Here is a 17,540-nt window from a genome sequence, read left to right on the forward strand (position 1 = left end):
GACCCTATTTCAGATGTTCTCACCAACTGAAGCCATAATTGAGTCTTTAAAAAGCCATTCCACCGTGCTATTAGTAGAGCTGCTTCAGGATGATGGGAGAGATGGTAAGAGACTGTGTCCCTGATCAGAACAAAGCTGTGTCGAATACAATGATGTTGAATAAGGTTTTCAATAAATCTTCGAATGAAGGTTTTTGGCAGAAGACTTACAGGCAAAAAAGGACAATCCGTAATCAGAGTGTCTATTCTAGTGAGAATAGTACTGCTCTTCCCACTGTAGGATGGTCCAATGTAATCAACGTGTACCAGTTTACTGACTGATGTCCTCGGGAAATGGGGGGCCGGGGATGGTGCAATACTGGGGATTCAGCATTTGTTCTGCTGGTGGCAGTTTGGGCATTCAGCAGTGTTTTAGCCAAAATTGCATTAGTGGTGGTAATTTATGTGTTTGAGCCCATGTGTAAAGCTCATCCCTGAAATCAGAGCTACTTTGTTCATGGATCTACTGGACAAGGACAGCAGCATCTGCAGAAATCTGACTGCCCTCCATAGAATGGGTCATATTGTCTAGATGATCGTTAAAATCTTCCTATTTGTGCTTGCTTTGGCAGCACGTATACTAAAATTGGAACGATACAGAGAAGATGACACACAAATTCATGAAGCATTCCATATTTTTAATATCTACCATTTATATTGACATGGATGGAACTGGAGGGTATGATGCTAAGTGAAATAGATCAATCAGAGAAACACAATTATCCTACGGTTTCACTCATATGTGGAACATAAGGAAGAGTGCAGCAGACAATAGGGGAAGGGAGGGGAAAACTGAATGGGAAGAAATCAGAGAATGAGACAAACCATATGAGGCTCTTGACTCCAGGAAACAAACTGAGGGTTGCAGAAAGGGAGGTAGGTGAGAGGATGGGGTAACTGGGTGATGGGAATTGAAGAGGGCACATGATATGATGAGCACTGGAGGCAAGACTATAAATAGCCCAGATCCTTTAGGAGTAAAAGTTTAAGTCACCACAGCAAGTAGGGAACTGGGACCAGCTGAGTGCTTGCTAAGGGTAAAATTAAGTAAGAGGCTGAAAGATATGAGCTGCAATGATGTGGCTAGTTGGGGAAATGAAGTCTATGAAAGTTACGAATATCCCTTCTTTATTTTTATGTGACTCTATTTGTATAAATATTAATCAACTTTTTTTCTCTCTCATTTCTCAACCACCTCCCATAAGATATATCCATAGACATTGAACTTATATCTGAGGATTTAAACTCAGAATTTCAAGATAAGCACGTAATTCAACTAGAAGAGTAAATAACACAACCTAAAAAAATAAATTAAAGGGTTTTATGCGGTTATGAGGAGATGGATAGCACATTTTGAGTTGCATAAAGATAGTTGAATTATGTTAGGTAGAAAGATTATGTTCCTTTCTTTTTTTAAAAGAAGTTAAGGATAGTTAAAAAAAAGAAGTTAAGTATAGTTAGAAAAGGTATGTATGGATGTCAAGATGACATGGGTGGCTTTGTCCTTTGTTGACTCAACTAAGCTGAAACTAGGTTTTATAGAAGTCCTTTTCTCATAGGATTCTTGGTTAACATTGCCAGAAAAGACATTACAAGTGCTATTAGAAGACAGGAGTAAATCAGCAGTCATAGCCCCTTTGTTCTGAGGGTCACTGTAGGAAGTCAGGCATGGTGGCAGTTATTATGCGTTGTCACTGATCTCCAGCTCACTCACAGTTTGTCAGCTCTGGATGATCTCTTCCTTCAGCCTCTCCAAGGTCTGGGCCAAATATGTGTGCACCTCCATGGCAAACAATGCTAGCTATTCCTATAGATGATCCACATCATCAAGATTGGAGATGGTAAGTGACAAAAAACAGGTTTTGCCTTTTCCTAACACGTTAGAGATCTTCTCAAGGGTTCCAACATTTCCTCAAGGGTTCTAGTTCTTCCTTGTGAGTTCCAGTTTGTTATTATTCACTTCTGAATTCAACTTTTTTTCCAGCTATTGATCTGGCTGACTTTGAGTGATTGGGAGCTCAACACTATACATGACAGCATCTTCAATAGACTGCTTCTCCAGCTTCCACTAATGAGTAAAGTCTAACTACTATAATAAATTTCTTATTCTATAGCACTCATTATGGTTTGGTTTCTCTGACAAAACATCAACCGATAGAAAATTATTTATCAGTATCTACTAAAGCTGAACGTATGCATGCCTTGTGAATCAGGAATTCCAGTCCTAACTGTCCACTCACAGAAACAAGTACATATGTACACAAATATACATGAAGTAAAGTGCCCGTAGTTCTTATTCATCAGAGTCAAAAGCTGGAAATAATCAAATGTTTATCAACAGTAGAAGGGATAAACCCATCATGGTACAGTCACACATTAGAATAACATACATCAATGAAAAGGAAAAACACTTCTGCTTCATACAACAACATGGATGAATCTCAAGATATATCATTGAGAAAAAAGTAAGCCCAACATAAAAGAATGCATAGTCACAAGAAATTCCCTAATCAAATGTGATAGAACTCAAGAAAGTAGCTGCTGTTAGGAGGAGGTATTAACTGGAGCTGGTACAAGGGCATTTTCTGGTCACTGGTAATGTTATCTCTGGTGTATTCACATCATAAAAATTTATTTAATTGTAAATCTTAAGATTTGTGCACTCTATTACTTCCATGTTATACTTGAACAAAATGATTAAAAAATGTAACAAATGATACTAAAACAACCCAAAAGGAAAACATGAATGATCCCAAACTTCCAAAGCAATATTGAGAAAAAAGAAAGTTAGAGGTATTGCACTTCCTGATCTCAAACTATATAACAAAGCTATAGTAACCAAAGCACTGTGCTATTGGCATAAAAACAGACATACAGATCAATCAAACAGAATAGGGAACCCAGTAATAAACACAGGCATACATGGTCTATTAATCTATAACAAAGGAACCAAGAATATGCAATGGGGGAGGGATAATCTCTTCATAAATGGTGTTGGGAAACCTGGATAGCACACGTAAAAAAAAATTAAACTGTACCCCTATCTTACACCATGAACAAAAATCAACTCAAAATGTATTAGACTTAAATTAAAAGACTGAAACCATATATTTCTAAAAGAAAAGATAAAGGATAAGCTCCTTGACCTCAATCTTTGCAATGATGTTTTGGATTTAACATCAAAAGCAGAGGCAACAAAAGCTAAAATCAACAAGTGGGACTATGTCAATTTAAAAAGCTTCTGCAAAACAATGGAAGCCATCAATAAAATGAAAAGGCATCCTATGGGATGGGAGAAAATATTTGCAAATCATATATCTGATAAAGGGTTAATATAAAAAAATATAAAGAACTTACACAACTCAATAACAAGCACAACCAAAACCAAAACCAAATGACCCAGTTAAAATATGGGCAGAGGAACTGAACAGACATTTTGCCAAAGACATACAAATGCTCAACAGGCACTGAAAAGTTGCTCAACATTACTAATCATTAGGGACATGCAAATCAAAACCACAATGAGAAAGCACCTCACACTTGTTAGAATGGCTATTATCAAAAAGGCAAGAGATTACAAGTGTTGGTAAGGATGTAGAGAAAAGGGAACCATTGTGCCCAGTTAGTGGAAATGTAAATTGTTGCAGCCCCTGTGGAAAATAGTATGGAGGGTCCTTAAAAATTAAAAAATATAACTACCATATGACCACACAATCCCACTTCTGGATATATATCCAAAGGAAATGAAAAGATGTTGAGGGGATATCCACACTCCCATGTTCATTGTAGCATTATGTGCTATAGCCAATGCATGGAAGCATTTAAGTGCCCATCAATGGATGAATGGATAAAGATGTGATATAAATATATGTATATGTGTACATATATGTAGATATGAGTATATAGATATAGATATACATATATATATTGATATATATAATATCCTGTTAGTATATATAATATATATATCAAGATATAGTTAGATATACACACACACACACACACACACACACACACACACACAATGGAGTATTATTCAGCCATAAGAAAGAAGGAAATCCTGCCATTTGTAACAATGTGGATGGATATTGAGGGCATTACACTAAGTGAAATAAGCCAGACAGAAAAAGACAAAATACAGTATAACATAATTGGTATCTTAAAAAAGTGTCAATCTTATAGAAACAGAGAGTATAAAAGTGGTTGCCAGGGACTGGGGAAAAGGTAAGGGAAATAAGGAGAATTTGATAAAAAGTTACAAACTTTCAGGTGTAAGAAGAATAAGGTCTGAGAATCCAATGTAAAAACAATAACCCTAGTTTTGGTTTTTTTGTTGTTTGTTTGTTTTTATTTTTTTAGTTTTGTTTTTGTTTTAAAGATTTTATTTATTTATTTGAGAGAGAGAGACAAAGCTAGTGACAGAGATAGCAAGAGAGAGCACAAAGTAGGGAAGCGGGGCAGAGGGAGAGGGAGAAGCAGACTCCCCACTGAGCAGGGAGCCCAGTGAGATGCTCCATCCCAGGATCCTGGGATCATGATCTGAGCCTAAGGCAGATGCTTAACGGACTGAGCCACCCAGGAGCCCCATGTGGTGACTGTAACAGTGATAACACTATTGTGTAATTGAAATTTGCTAAAAAAGGAGGACTTAAATATTAAAAAAAATAACCTATCTAATGGTCTGTGAAGATTGAATGGATTTAGCATAAGAGCTTAGTAAATATTATGAAGCATAATTTTATTATTACAAAGCCAGTAATTGGAATTGAAATATTGCTTACATCCAGGTAGCCAATATTATCTTTGGGAAGAAAGATCATTTTGCAACAAGTGAAAAGTTGGACCTAAATCCATAACATTAGAGCACAAGGTCCATTGTTTATATAATATCACAACCTCACATTTTAATTTGAAAGGGTATTTTACAACAAACATAGGGACAGAGCGATTGGAAATTTATTCAGGAGAGTGTCTCTCTGCCTGACCTCCCATTTCCATTGTTCTCAGACATAGTTCTCTCTATTTCCTTCACAGAACTCCTCAAAAATTTTTTTTGCTTATAATTTATTGTTTGACTTGTTTTATTAGTACGTATGCTCCATGAGAATAGTTATCTTCTCTGTTTTGTTTATCTTTACTCAATACTAAGGACAATGACTGGCACACAGTAGTTTCTTAATAAATATTTATTAAGTAAAACAGTACAGAGAGCATGAAAGTCCATGAGTTGGGCATAAATAACCAACAACTACGGCATGTGAGTCAGCCATCTCGGCACATGTGACATTAATGGCTGGCCTCTACCCTAGTTCCTTTCTTGTAGAAAGGCATTCTGCCATAGTTAAAGTTTTTGCTCTGCGGAGTTGTAAGGGAGATTATTTCAAGGTCGTCAATTTCTGAATACTTGACATTTCTGATCCAATTGCCCTTGCACTTTGGTTAATGAAATGACAACACCACAAATCCTTTCCAAAATGACGTGGAAAATGAAGGTGAATAAATAAATAACTAATGAAGGGACTACAGTCCAACTAATTATAATCACAATATCAGAAATTTCATGTTAATAAGAAGTGTGTGTCATTTTACCTTGCATTTATTCATCATCTGGAAAATGGTGACAGGAAATCCTTGTGTCATCAAAAAAAAAAAAATCTCTCTAATAATCAGTGAGACATAACCACTATAAATAATTTAAATTATATCAAGTAAAAACAAAGATTTAACTGAGTTTTGCCAACTAGGCTTGGGGCACTTAGACATCCCTGCAGCAGATGGGAACTGTCAAAACTCATAAACATTCCAAATTGTAAGACATGACTTTTAGACTTTTAGATGACAGAAGCCAGAAGAATTCATGCAAATCAATGAGCCCAACACACCTTATTTAAAGACAGTCCTTGACAGTCAAAAGAGGAGACAGTGTTGAAGCTGAGCCATTGGAGATCTCAGGTTTTAATTAGTCAAATGTCACTGTTTCCTAAATGGAGGCTCTTTTATAGATAACCCTTTGAAAATCCCTTAAAAAATAGTTTTTCCTCTATTGATCTTGGTGCTAATTCTATGCCCAATTATACTTTTTTCATTACTCAAAACTTCACTTCAATGATATTCAATGATAGAACAAGGAGACTAAAAAAAATTTCCATAATAGAACTGGCCAACTTAATTTTAAGCAAACCCATGTGGGATGGGTTTTGATTGATATATGCTTGCAGCTATAAGAAACTTGCAGGTTATGATGGTGATGCCTCTGGAATTTTTTTATAGGTGGAGCAAAAATACATTTGAAATTAGCAACTCAGGGTGTATGACAATGTATTTGCATAACCAAACATACTGCTTTTATTTAGTTTGTACATCCATTTATTACTGTTGATAGATACTGATAGAGCTTTAGAAGTGACAAGTCAACTACCACCAAATGTTAATCATGTGACTTCTGCTGAAACGTGGACAATAAAATAATTGATGTATATATGGCACTTCATCGTTTCAAAAAATGCTTTCATAGGCATGACTTAATTGGTTCCTGAAGTTAAACTAGTGACAAGGATATTTTTTATTGGCCCCATTTACAACTGAAGAAACTAAGGGTCAGGGAGATTGAGTAACTCATTACAGATCACATTCACAGCAAATGCAGGACCCAAGCACCAGAACCTTTTGGCTCCACATCTCTTGGTGTTTTCTAGCTACCATTTTAAAGGAAGAATCAAATTCATCCTGTGAAAATATAATAATGTTCAAAAACAAACTGTGTGATCTTCATCATTACGTATTCAATGTATACCTTTTGTATGTGAGGACCTGGAGATGCAATGGGGAATGAGAGACTCAACTCCTATCCCCTACCAAGGTGAACAGGTGATTGTACCATCGTCACTGTGAAAACTGCTATGATGTTGTTAGTTCCCAGATGGAATGGAACATCTCACCCAAGCCTTCAAAGTTGAGTAGAAGTTGCCTAGAAGAAGGGGCAGTATGTTCTAAGCATAAGGAACAGCATGTACAAAGGCACAAGAAACAAGAAAGTGTGACACAATCTAGGAACTGAAATAAATCCAGTTTAATTCGAGCATACTGAGGGAGAGACAATCATGACAGTTCGAAAAAGTTGGGCAAGCAATGGCCCAGATCACAGAGGACCTTATAAATCATTTTTTTAAGGTATGATTTTGCTTGACCAATGGAGAGCCTTTTAAGAAGTTTAAGCATTTTGTGTGCATTGACAACACATTTGAAAGTTTATATGCAATCCTAAATATAAGAGGGAATCTATTTTTGGAGCATGTTGGATCTTCTTTGGAAACCTGCCAATAGGCAAAACTGCAAATGGCCAGATGGATCTTAGAGGGAATAATATTTCTGCTCCAGGCCAATATAGATTTCATTCTTGAAGTAATATTAATGCATACAGACATAATTGACCCAAAGGAGAATTAAAAATGTAACAAACACATTGGTTTTTTATAATGTAGCTGACCTCTTCCTACTTGGGATAGATTTTTTTTAACACTGTACTTGGTTCTATAGACTAAATAGATTTGGTTATTTGAAATAACTTTAAATAATTTCATAAATCTGGGCAAGATCCCCTGGGCCATTGGAAGATGAGCTCTCTGCATGCTACACTGCAAGGTTCAGCATATGGTCCCTAACATTTGCATAAATAAAATCTTTAGAAAACATTTTCAGTGAGGTGTCTTTGATATTTGTCTTTCATCCGAGATGACTAAATTGTGTTTCTTTCATAACACAAAACGCTATTTCCTTAGGAATAATTTCCACAAATTGTTCAAATCTGTGCATATATAGAGATTTTTAGTTTGCCCAAATACTTTCCTTTGTGTCAATTTTGTACTTAGTTGATGGCCAAGGATGAATGAAAGTACTTATTTTTCCAGTCTCATTATACAATAAAGATAATTCCTGCTCATGGAAATTCAAAGCTTTACATGAAAAATATAACTGGCAACCATTTCTTTTTTCCACATTCTTTTATTAAAATACAATTAATATAGATTAAAAGTCACCCTTTTCCGGTACAGTTTAACAAGTTTTAACAAGCAAATGTGGTCATATAAGCACCACCACAATCAAGATATACAACAGTTTTGTCACTCTAAAAAATGCCCCCAGCTCTGCTTGCAGTCTGTCCCTTCCCCTCTCTAGCAACCTGGAAACCACTGCTCTGTTTTCTGTCCCTATGGTTTTTATTTTTTCAGAAAGTCATATAAATGGAATAACATAGTATGTAGCTTTTCGAGTCTAGATTATTTCTCTTAGCATGACACATGTGAGGTTTGTTATGAGTTGAAGGGCATCCCTACAAGTTCATATGTTGAATTCCTAATCCCCCATGTCCCGGAATGTGATTTTGAAAATAGGGTCCTGTAGATATAATTAGTTAAGTCAAGATAAGGTCATACTGGCATATAATGGGCTCCTAATCTAATACGACTGGTGTCATAGAGGAAATTTGGATACAGAAGGGCTTATATGGAGAATGCCATGTGAAGATGAAGACAGATCAGGGTGATGCTTCTACAAGCCAAGGAACACTAAAGATTGCCTGCAAACTGGCAGAAGCTAGGAGAGAGGCATGAAACAGATTTGCCCTCACAAGGAACCAACTCTACTGACCTCTTGATTTCAGGATTTCTAGTCTCCAGAACTGTGAGAAAATGCCTTTTTGTTGTTCAAGCCATCCAGTTTGTGGCACTTTATTACAACAGTCCTAGCAAACAAATACAAGATTCTTCCATGTTACTGTATATATCCATAGTTCATTTCTTTTTGTTGCTGAGTTTTATTCCATTGTATGGATGTATCACACATTGTTCACCCATTCACCAATTGAAGGGTATTTGGATTGCTTCTCATTTTCAATGATTACAAATGGAACTGCTATAAGCATTTGAGTACAGATTTGTAGGTGAACATAATTTTTCATTTCACTTGAACAATAAAGAGTAGGATTGTTGAACCATATGATAATTGTATGTTTAAGAATAGAAGAAATTGACAAACTGTTGATTAAAGAAGCTTCCCCCTTTTACATTCCTCCCAGCAGTGTATGAACATTTTACTTGCTCTGCATCTTCACCAGAATTTGGCATTCTTGTTCTATTTTTATTATTATTATTATAGGTATGGTTTTAAAATCACTGTGGTTTAAATTTGCTTTCCTGTAAGTATTAACAAAGTGGCACACCTTCCATGTGCTTATTTGCCATTCCTGTACTTCCTTTGGTGAAAAGTTTGTTTAAACCTCATGTTCATTTCTTTATTTGACTGGTTGCTTTCTTGTTGACTTTTGAAATTTATGTATTCTGAATATAAGTCATTTTTACGATATTTGACTTGCAAATATTGTCTCCCAGTCTGTGTGCATTTTCATTTTCTTAACAATATCTCTCAAAGAACAGAAGTTATTAATTTGATAAATTTCAATTTATCAAATTTTCTTTTATGGATTGTGCTGTTGGTCTTGAATCTAAGAAATCTTTGCCTAATTTAGGGTCACAAATATTTTCTCACATACTTTCTTACAGGAGTTTTATAATTTTTAGCTCTATATTTAGATTTATAATCTATTGGGAGTTACTTTTGTATATGGTTGGAGGTATAGATCAGTCTTTTTTGGTTCTTTGGTTTGGGGTTTTGTTGTCTTACATATATGTATCCAACAGTGTTAGCACCATTTCTTGATTTGTTAAATTTTTAAAATGTTAACATCTATGTTCATGGTGAATATTGTTCTGCAGTTTTCTTTTAATGTCTTTATTTTGTTGTGAAGTCAGGTCAATGCTAGCCTCATAAAATAAGTTGAGAAGTATCTCCTCCTCTTTAACTTTTGGGAAAAATTTGTGGCGAATTGGCATCATTTATACTTAAATATTAAGGAGAATTCACCAGTAATGTCATCAGGCTCCAATGTTTCCTCTGGGGGAGAGTTTGCAACTACAAATTCAATTTATTTCATGGATGTAGGTTATTCATGTTATCTATATTTATCTATCCTTTCTATCTGTATGTCTGTGTTTTTGAGGAGCTCTAGTAGTTTGTGTCTTTCAAAGGATTTTTCATTTCACCTAAATTATAAAATAAATTGACACAAATTTGTTTACACTATTTCCTTATAATCCTTACCCATTTCCCCTAAGTTCTGCAGTGATCTTCCCTCTGTCATCTCTGATATTGGCAATTTGTGTCATATCACTTTTTCCTGATCAGTCTGACTACAGATTTTTAAATTGTATTGATTCTCTTAGAAAATCAGTTTGATGTCATTGCTTTTCTATTTATTTATTTAAAAGATTGTATTTATTTATTTATTGAGTGGGAGTGGGGGTAGGGGCGGAGGAAGGGGAAGAGAGAGAGTACCAAGCAGACTCTCTGCTGAACGCAGAGCCCTATGCGGGGCTCCAGCTCACCACCTGAGATCATGACCTGAGCTGCAACCAAGAGTCAAACACCTAACCAACTGAGCTGCCCAGGCAGCCTTCCTTGGTTTTCTTTATTGCTATTGTTATATATTTCCTTGGTTTCTTTTGCTATATTTATTAATTCCTTTTTTCTCCTTACTTTGGGTTTAATTTACTCTTAATGTTTTAGCTTTTAATGATGTTATAAATTTTCTGGACTTTTTTATTGCTATAAATTCCTCTCAAAAATGCTGTTGCTGCACGGCACAATTTTTGATATGTTATTTTCATTTTCATTCAGTTCACAATAGTTCCTAATTTTCTGTTTTATTTACTCTTCAGCTTTGCTGTAGGTTATTAGTTCCCAAACTGCAGAGACTTTTAATGATATCTTTCTATTATATATTGTTAATTTAATTCCATTATGGTCATATTTTGTGTTATTTGAATACTTTTCAATTTGCTGAGACTTGTTTTATGGCTTTGAATATAGTCCACTTTGAAAATGTTTGTATGTGCTAGAAAAGACACATATCCTGATATAGCAAGTGAAGTGATAATCAACTAGGTGAAGCATTGTTCAAGTCTTTTGCATCAAATCATTACGGATCTAATTTTCACTGTAAATTTCCTATTGATTGTAGAGAGAGTGGTATTGATATATTTGGATATAACTGTGAATTGGTGTATTTATCCTTTTAGTTATGACAGCTTTTGCTTCATGTATTTGAAAGTTTGTTATTAGATAAATATTCATAATTGTTAATGTCCTCATGAATAATTGGCCACTTTATCCTTACCAAATGACCTTCTTTATCACTAATTAAACTCTCCTCTGTAATCCCATCTTCTAATATTATATAGACACTACTACTTTCATTAGTATTAGAATGATATATCCTTTTCCATCCCTTGTATCCTTTTCTATCCTTTAACTTTCAACTTTTTTGTGGCATTATGGTAAGTTTCTTTTGGGCAGCAAATAGGAGAACCTTGCTTTTTTTTACGGTCTGACAAAGTGACAAATCTTTGCCTTTTAATTGAGGTGTTTAGACTGTTTATATATAATGTGATTACTGACATAGTTGGGTTTAGATCTACCACACTATTCTTTATTCTTTATTTTTTATTTTTTGCTTTATGCAGTCTCTTCTTTGTTCTTCTTTTCTCTCTTTTTCTGCCTTATTTAGAATTAATTATCTTTTACCGTTTCACCTTATCTCCATGTTGGTTTAATAGTTTTAACTACCTATATGTATTTCTTTGGTACTTGCTTTCAGGTTTTCGGACATTTATCTTTAACTCATTATGGTCTACCTTCAAAAAGTATTATACTACTATAAATATAACTGAATATTCACGTTTCATCTATCCCAGCATTTTTAATATTATTGTCATAAATTTTACTTCTGCATCTGTTATAACCCCACAATGCACTGTTATTATTTTTGGTTAAATGATTATCTTTTAAAATGATTATTAAAATAAAAGAATTAATTTGTAATTATCTAACATGCAACTAATTCTGATGTTCTTCATTCTTCTGTGTAGATCCATGTATCTATCTGGTATAATTTTCCTTCTGTTTGAAGAACTTCTTTTGACATTCTTATATTGAAAGTCTAATAGTAATTATTTTTACATCTTTTGTATTCTAGAAAAATATATTATTTTACCTTAGTTCTAGAAAGGTTTTATACTGGGCATAAACTTTCAGGTTGACAATTTTCTTTTCTTTTAGTACTTTAAAAATATTGCTCCCCTGTCTTCTGGTTTGCATTGTTTCCAGAAAGAAATCATTTGTATTCCTAATTCTCATTTCTCTATATATACTATGTGTTTTTTCTCTAGCCGCTTTTAAGATTTTCTTCTCTATCACTGGTATTAATCAGTTTGATTGTGATGTGTCTTGTTGCAGTAATTTTTCTGTGTTTTATTTTTTCTGATCTTCCTTTTTTCTTTCTAGAAATTTTTCTGATTATTTCTTCAAATATTGTGTTTTTCTTTAATACTCAAAAAAATAAAAAATACTCGAGCCTTTCTTCTTTTCTTCTTCTTCTTCTCCTTCTTCTTCTTCTTCTTCTTCTTCTTCTTTTCATTCTTTTCTGGGACTCTCAGGTCATGTGGAAAATTTGACCTTTTTAAAAGCTTATTTGTGAGCTTTGCTAGGTGGGACCAGAAAAGCTTTTAGTTCAGCGTTGATTTTTCTCTACTACTGAGGCTATACTATTTTATAATACTCTACTCATGACCCATGTTTTATGAAGTTTTTACATCCTGACTTCTGAGAACATCAACTCTTAAAGATTCAGTATAACTCCAGGATTTTTCTGTCTTCTCTTTTCCTGGGCTGGCAGTTTTGCTTATGCACTGATCGACATTCAGCTAAGGATGGGGAAGAGGGAACCCTTGGCATATTTCTGAAGCTCATTTTCTTTCTGTGCAAATTTCTCCTCACCATTTGCCTGTCCGAGGAACCCCCACTACTGGTCCTCTTAAACCTTCCAACTCTTCTCCTTATTGTAGGGTAACCACATGGTTTTGCCTCCATTTCCTCCTGTACCATGATCTGGAAACTCTCCAAGTAGTAAGGTGGGGTAATCGTAGAACTTAGCTTCTTTATTTCCCTCTTCTCCAGTATCACTGACCTTCATTGCTTGTTGTCCAGTATCTAAAAACCATTGTCTCATATAACTTTTTCCTAAATAAATAAAATTTTATTGAACACTGGAGGGTTAAAGTTGTCCCTTTTATCCTATCCTGCCAAAAGTAGAAGTCCTGACATTTACTTTATAAATATATTGTTATGTACTCCCAACTCTATAATGTAGAAACTAAGAATTGTTAATAACTGACTGCACATACAACTGCTGTGTAAATGTGGCCACACAGAAAAATGGGTTTCTTTTTGTAAAAACCTTTTGTTAATATCAAAAAAAGTTTAGTGACCAAAAACATTTTATATTCAGTAAGTCTGTAAGCATTCTTCATGTTGAACATCTGTTTGGATTTTAGTAGAATCTTTTGGTCCCCAGGCTTGAAATTAAAAATGAGATTATGTGGTCATTTGCAATTCAAATACAATTAATATTACTTACAGGGACAAAGTCTGAAATCATCTGAATTGAATGAATTAAATGCAATCTTTTATGAGTGCAAAGCAAAGGAACTATAGAGAAAATTAGCTTAAATTTGAGCACAAATATTGTCTCTGCCTACAAATCACTTACATGTATGTCAAATTTCTTTTATGTGTGCCTCCAAATGATTCAGCATACACAAACAAGAAAATTCATTTAAGAGACGTTGGAAAAACACACAGACCCACAAGTGTTTTTCTGGTGTATTTTTTCCCCTGTTGTTGAATAGTTTTCAGATAAACTGCTAAATTAAATTCGTTTAGTGGTGATTATGGAGTTTCACAACTTTTGTTCAGGAATTTCTTAGCTCATTTGTTCTAAGAAAAATATGAAAGAGATAAGTGAAGCCAAGCTCTGAAGGGGGGAAAAAAAAGACAATTTGATCCAAATCAGGCACAATCTGAAAGTGGCTTGGGCTTGTTGAAAATGGGTCTAATGTACATATTTGGCTCTGAAATGTAATAGCACATCATGTCAACCTTTCCTTTCTCAGACATAAACTTCTTTGATCTACCCTGAAAAGTTTAATTATGCCAACATTCCACATTGCTATAAAAAAGTTTTGCCAAAATTAATGGTGAAAACACAACTAAATTCAGTAGATGTTGAGTTTACTTAGACACAATTATGTGAATTTTGCTGATGATTCAGAAGTAGGTAAAAGTTCAAGTTTAGAACGAAGTCAAACCACCATACACTAGTTATATCCCATAAGGCAAATCAAATGAATTAGTAAAAATTATCCATTAAGAAAATAAAATTATCTATAAAACCAGGGGTAAATCTGGTAATTGTAAAATGGCAAAGAACATCTATTTCAATTTATAGAATTAAGAATTATGAGAACTATAAAAGATACTTTATGATACCAAGCAAATCTTGGTTAATAATGACATGCATGTTAGCCGAGTTTGACAAACAGAATGTTTTCCCTCAAAAATATTTCTTGCTAGCTATGTCTTCTTTGTTTTCCTGTTTCTCTGCTAGAACTCTATAGTCAATATGATTAATGTTCCTTTAAAAGAAAAAAAAAAGGACAGGCCTGGGGATATTTATTACTTTCCTCAAGAATGTAGAAAACCCTTAATGATAACATTTCTGTTAACTGTGGTGGCAGAATTATGTATTTACATCTAACATTTTTTTTTTCTGTACAACAGGGGTTACTTAATTACATAGTACTCACATCCAAGGAAATTAAAGTTATTTTAAAGTATGAAGAACATCTTTTTAAGAAAAAGTTTTATTTACTGTTTCTGAAACATATATTGGAGGTCAGAATTACCAACTTATTAAGAATTGTGAATACATCTCTCACACAGTTTAAATTTCTGTATATATAACATATATATGTATAAAGGAATTTTGCTTTTAAAAATTTAATGAAGGTATGACTTGCAGGGAAAATCTTAAAAGTATGGTTTCAAGACAGTGAACTGTTTAATTCAAATAACTTAAGACCTGTTATGGCTATAATTGCAATGGTGGGAAATTGGCAGTCCTTACACCATAGCCCTAACATGAATTGGTATAAATAATTACATGTTTATGCAGCCCAATTTAACAAGATGACTCTGGCAGAAGACATTTAAAACACACAAAATAAAAGTTAAAACTCTAAGCAATTATAGCAATTAATTCAGTATTAAAATCCATGTTAATCACAAATAATCCAGAACCAGAAAAACAACTACACGTCAGTGCCCTTTCAGACACAGCTAGACAATAATATTTTTAAATAGAAATAGAAAGCATGTTTATGAATCCTGGCCACACTTTAAATGTATGAAGTTGCATGGTATTGTTGACCTTCATTAAATAACTGTAATATATGCTAATTTATATTATATAAATTATGTAATTTATAAATAAATTATGTGTGCTATATATGTGTTACAATGTTGTTGTACATTTTATAGTCCCATATTTACAAACCCATTTCAAATAAATTTCCTCAGTCAATTCCCTTAACAAGACTACAAGGCAGTTGTTAACTCAATTATTATTATGCCCATTTTCCATTTAAGGAAACAGAGTCTGAGAGACTGTGCCCAGCTCAGATTGTTGGATTCCTAACTGATAAATGTTAGTCAGAAGCCAGTCATCTAAGCTTATTAATAACAAAATAAGGAATTTCAAACTAAATAGTTAATCCTCCTGTATGGTTATCATTGTCTAAATAATATTCTTAACTGCATGAAAGAGGAGAGAGAACCTGCTTTTATAAATGATTCTGATGAAGTTCCTGATAGAAGGAATTTGTTCATGTTTTTCCTGATTTTATTCATCATGACATAACTTGAAAATTTACATGAACTTTTTTTAAAAGCTTCTCTTTGGTACATGTTGTATATTTTGCAATAAAAAAACATGTTTCCAAAAGTCAGTCATTGCTTTCAACTTAAGTACAGGACAAAACACAACTACCAACGAATAACTTCAGAAATAATCTATAGTACCTTTAAATGGGCATCATTTTATATTTATAAATATTTTATATTTATATTTATTTATATTTATTTATAAATATATAAGATATATTATTATAAATATTTATAAAATATTTATATTATTTATAATATAATATAATATATAATAATATATAATAATATATTTATATAATATATTATATAAGTATATATAATATAATATATATAAAATATATAAAATATATAAAACATATATATTATATATAAAATATATAATATATAATATATATAATATAATATATATATAATATAATATATAATATAATATAAATATATATAATGTAATCTATATTATATATAATATATATAAAATATTAAAATATTATATAAAATATAATATATATAATATAAAATATTATATATAATATATATAAAATATATATATAAGATATATATAAATAATATATATAATATAATATATAATATAATATAAATATATATAAAATGTAATGTAATATAAATATTTATAAAATTTATATTATTTATAAATATATATAATATACATATTATTATATATATTATATTTTATATATATAAAGTATAATATATAATATAATATAAATATTTATATAATTTATATTATTTATAAATATATAATATATTATAAATATTTATAAAAATATAAATATTTATATTTATATTTATAACCTTTATATTCTGACACTTCTGCAACAGAAAGGGTAAAACAATTTCGGTTAAACTCTTACAATGTTTCCTTTGTTTCCCTATTTGAGCTTTGCCATTTGAATGTGTCTTGTTTTATGTACGTACCGCTCCAGACATATGCTAAGACATAACCTTCTGACACTATCTATTTGCCAGAAAGGTACAAATTGAAGACCTGAAATCTAATATGCAATAAATCAAAAATAAATGTGTCAGGAGATTTAGCACAAGTGACACATGAAGGGACATCTTTTCTTTTCTCAATCTGTAAAAGGCAAATGTCATAGTTGATACATTGACCAAACTACAATGAAGAAAATGTTCACTCCAGATGCTGCGTCCAGGGCATCAGGGCTGTGACCAGAGGATGGAGGTTAAAGGCATGTGACTTCTAACTCCATCTTGGGAAAGGAATAAAGGGAATTTTCTCAGGTCTCACTCACAAGAGTGAGTGAAAATGACTTAGGGAGATTTAAAAACAAAAGTTGAAACTCCCAGAAAATACTTCCCTGAGAGTTGTTAAACTAAAAGACATCCAAACCTAGAGACTTAGAGCCCTGTGGATGTGTTGCATGCTATAATTAAAATCTAGGGGCTCCCAAAGGAATGACCAGAATGAAGCCACACTTCCCGAAGTATGAGACAGGTTCCACTGGTGGAAGATTATTTCAAGTGGTATGCAGACTTTTTTTCATTTTACCTATTAAAAATTGGATTATGCATTTAATGGATACATATTAAAATATAGTGAGCATATTAAACTGATCAGTTTGGGGA

General features: G+C 32.9%; 1 pseudogene; it reads left to right on the forward strand.

Moving 5' to 3' along the window:
* The first annotated feature begins 594 nt into the window (after positions 1–594).
* Positions 595–678, forward strand: LOC113921166 (annotated as a pseudogene).
* Positions 679–17,540: the final 16,862 nt, after the last annotated feature.

The sequence above is a fragment of the Zalophus californianus genome, chromosome 3 (genome assembly GCF_009762305.2).
Source record: "Zalophus californianus isolate mZalCal1 chromosome 3, mZalCal1.pri.v2, whole genome shotgun sequence".
Lineage (NCBI taxonomy): Eukaryota > Metazoa > Chordata > Mammalia > Carnivora > Otariidae > Zalophus > Zalophus californianus.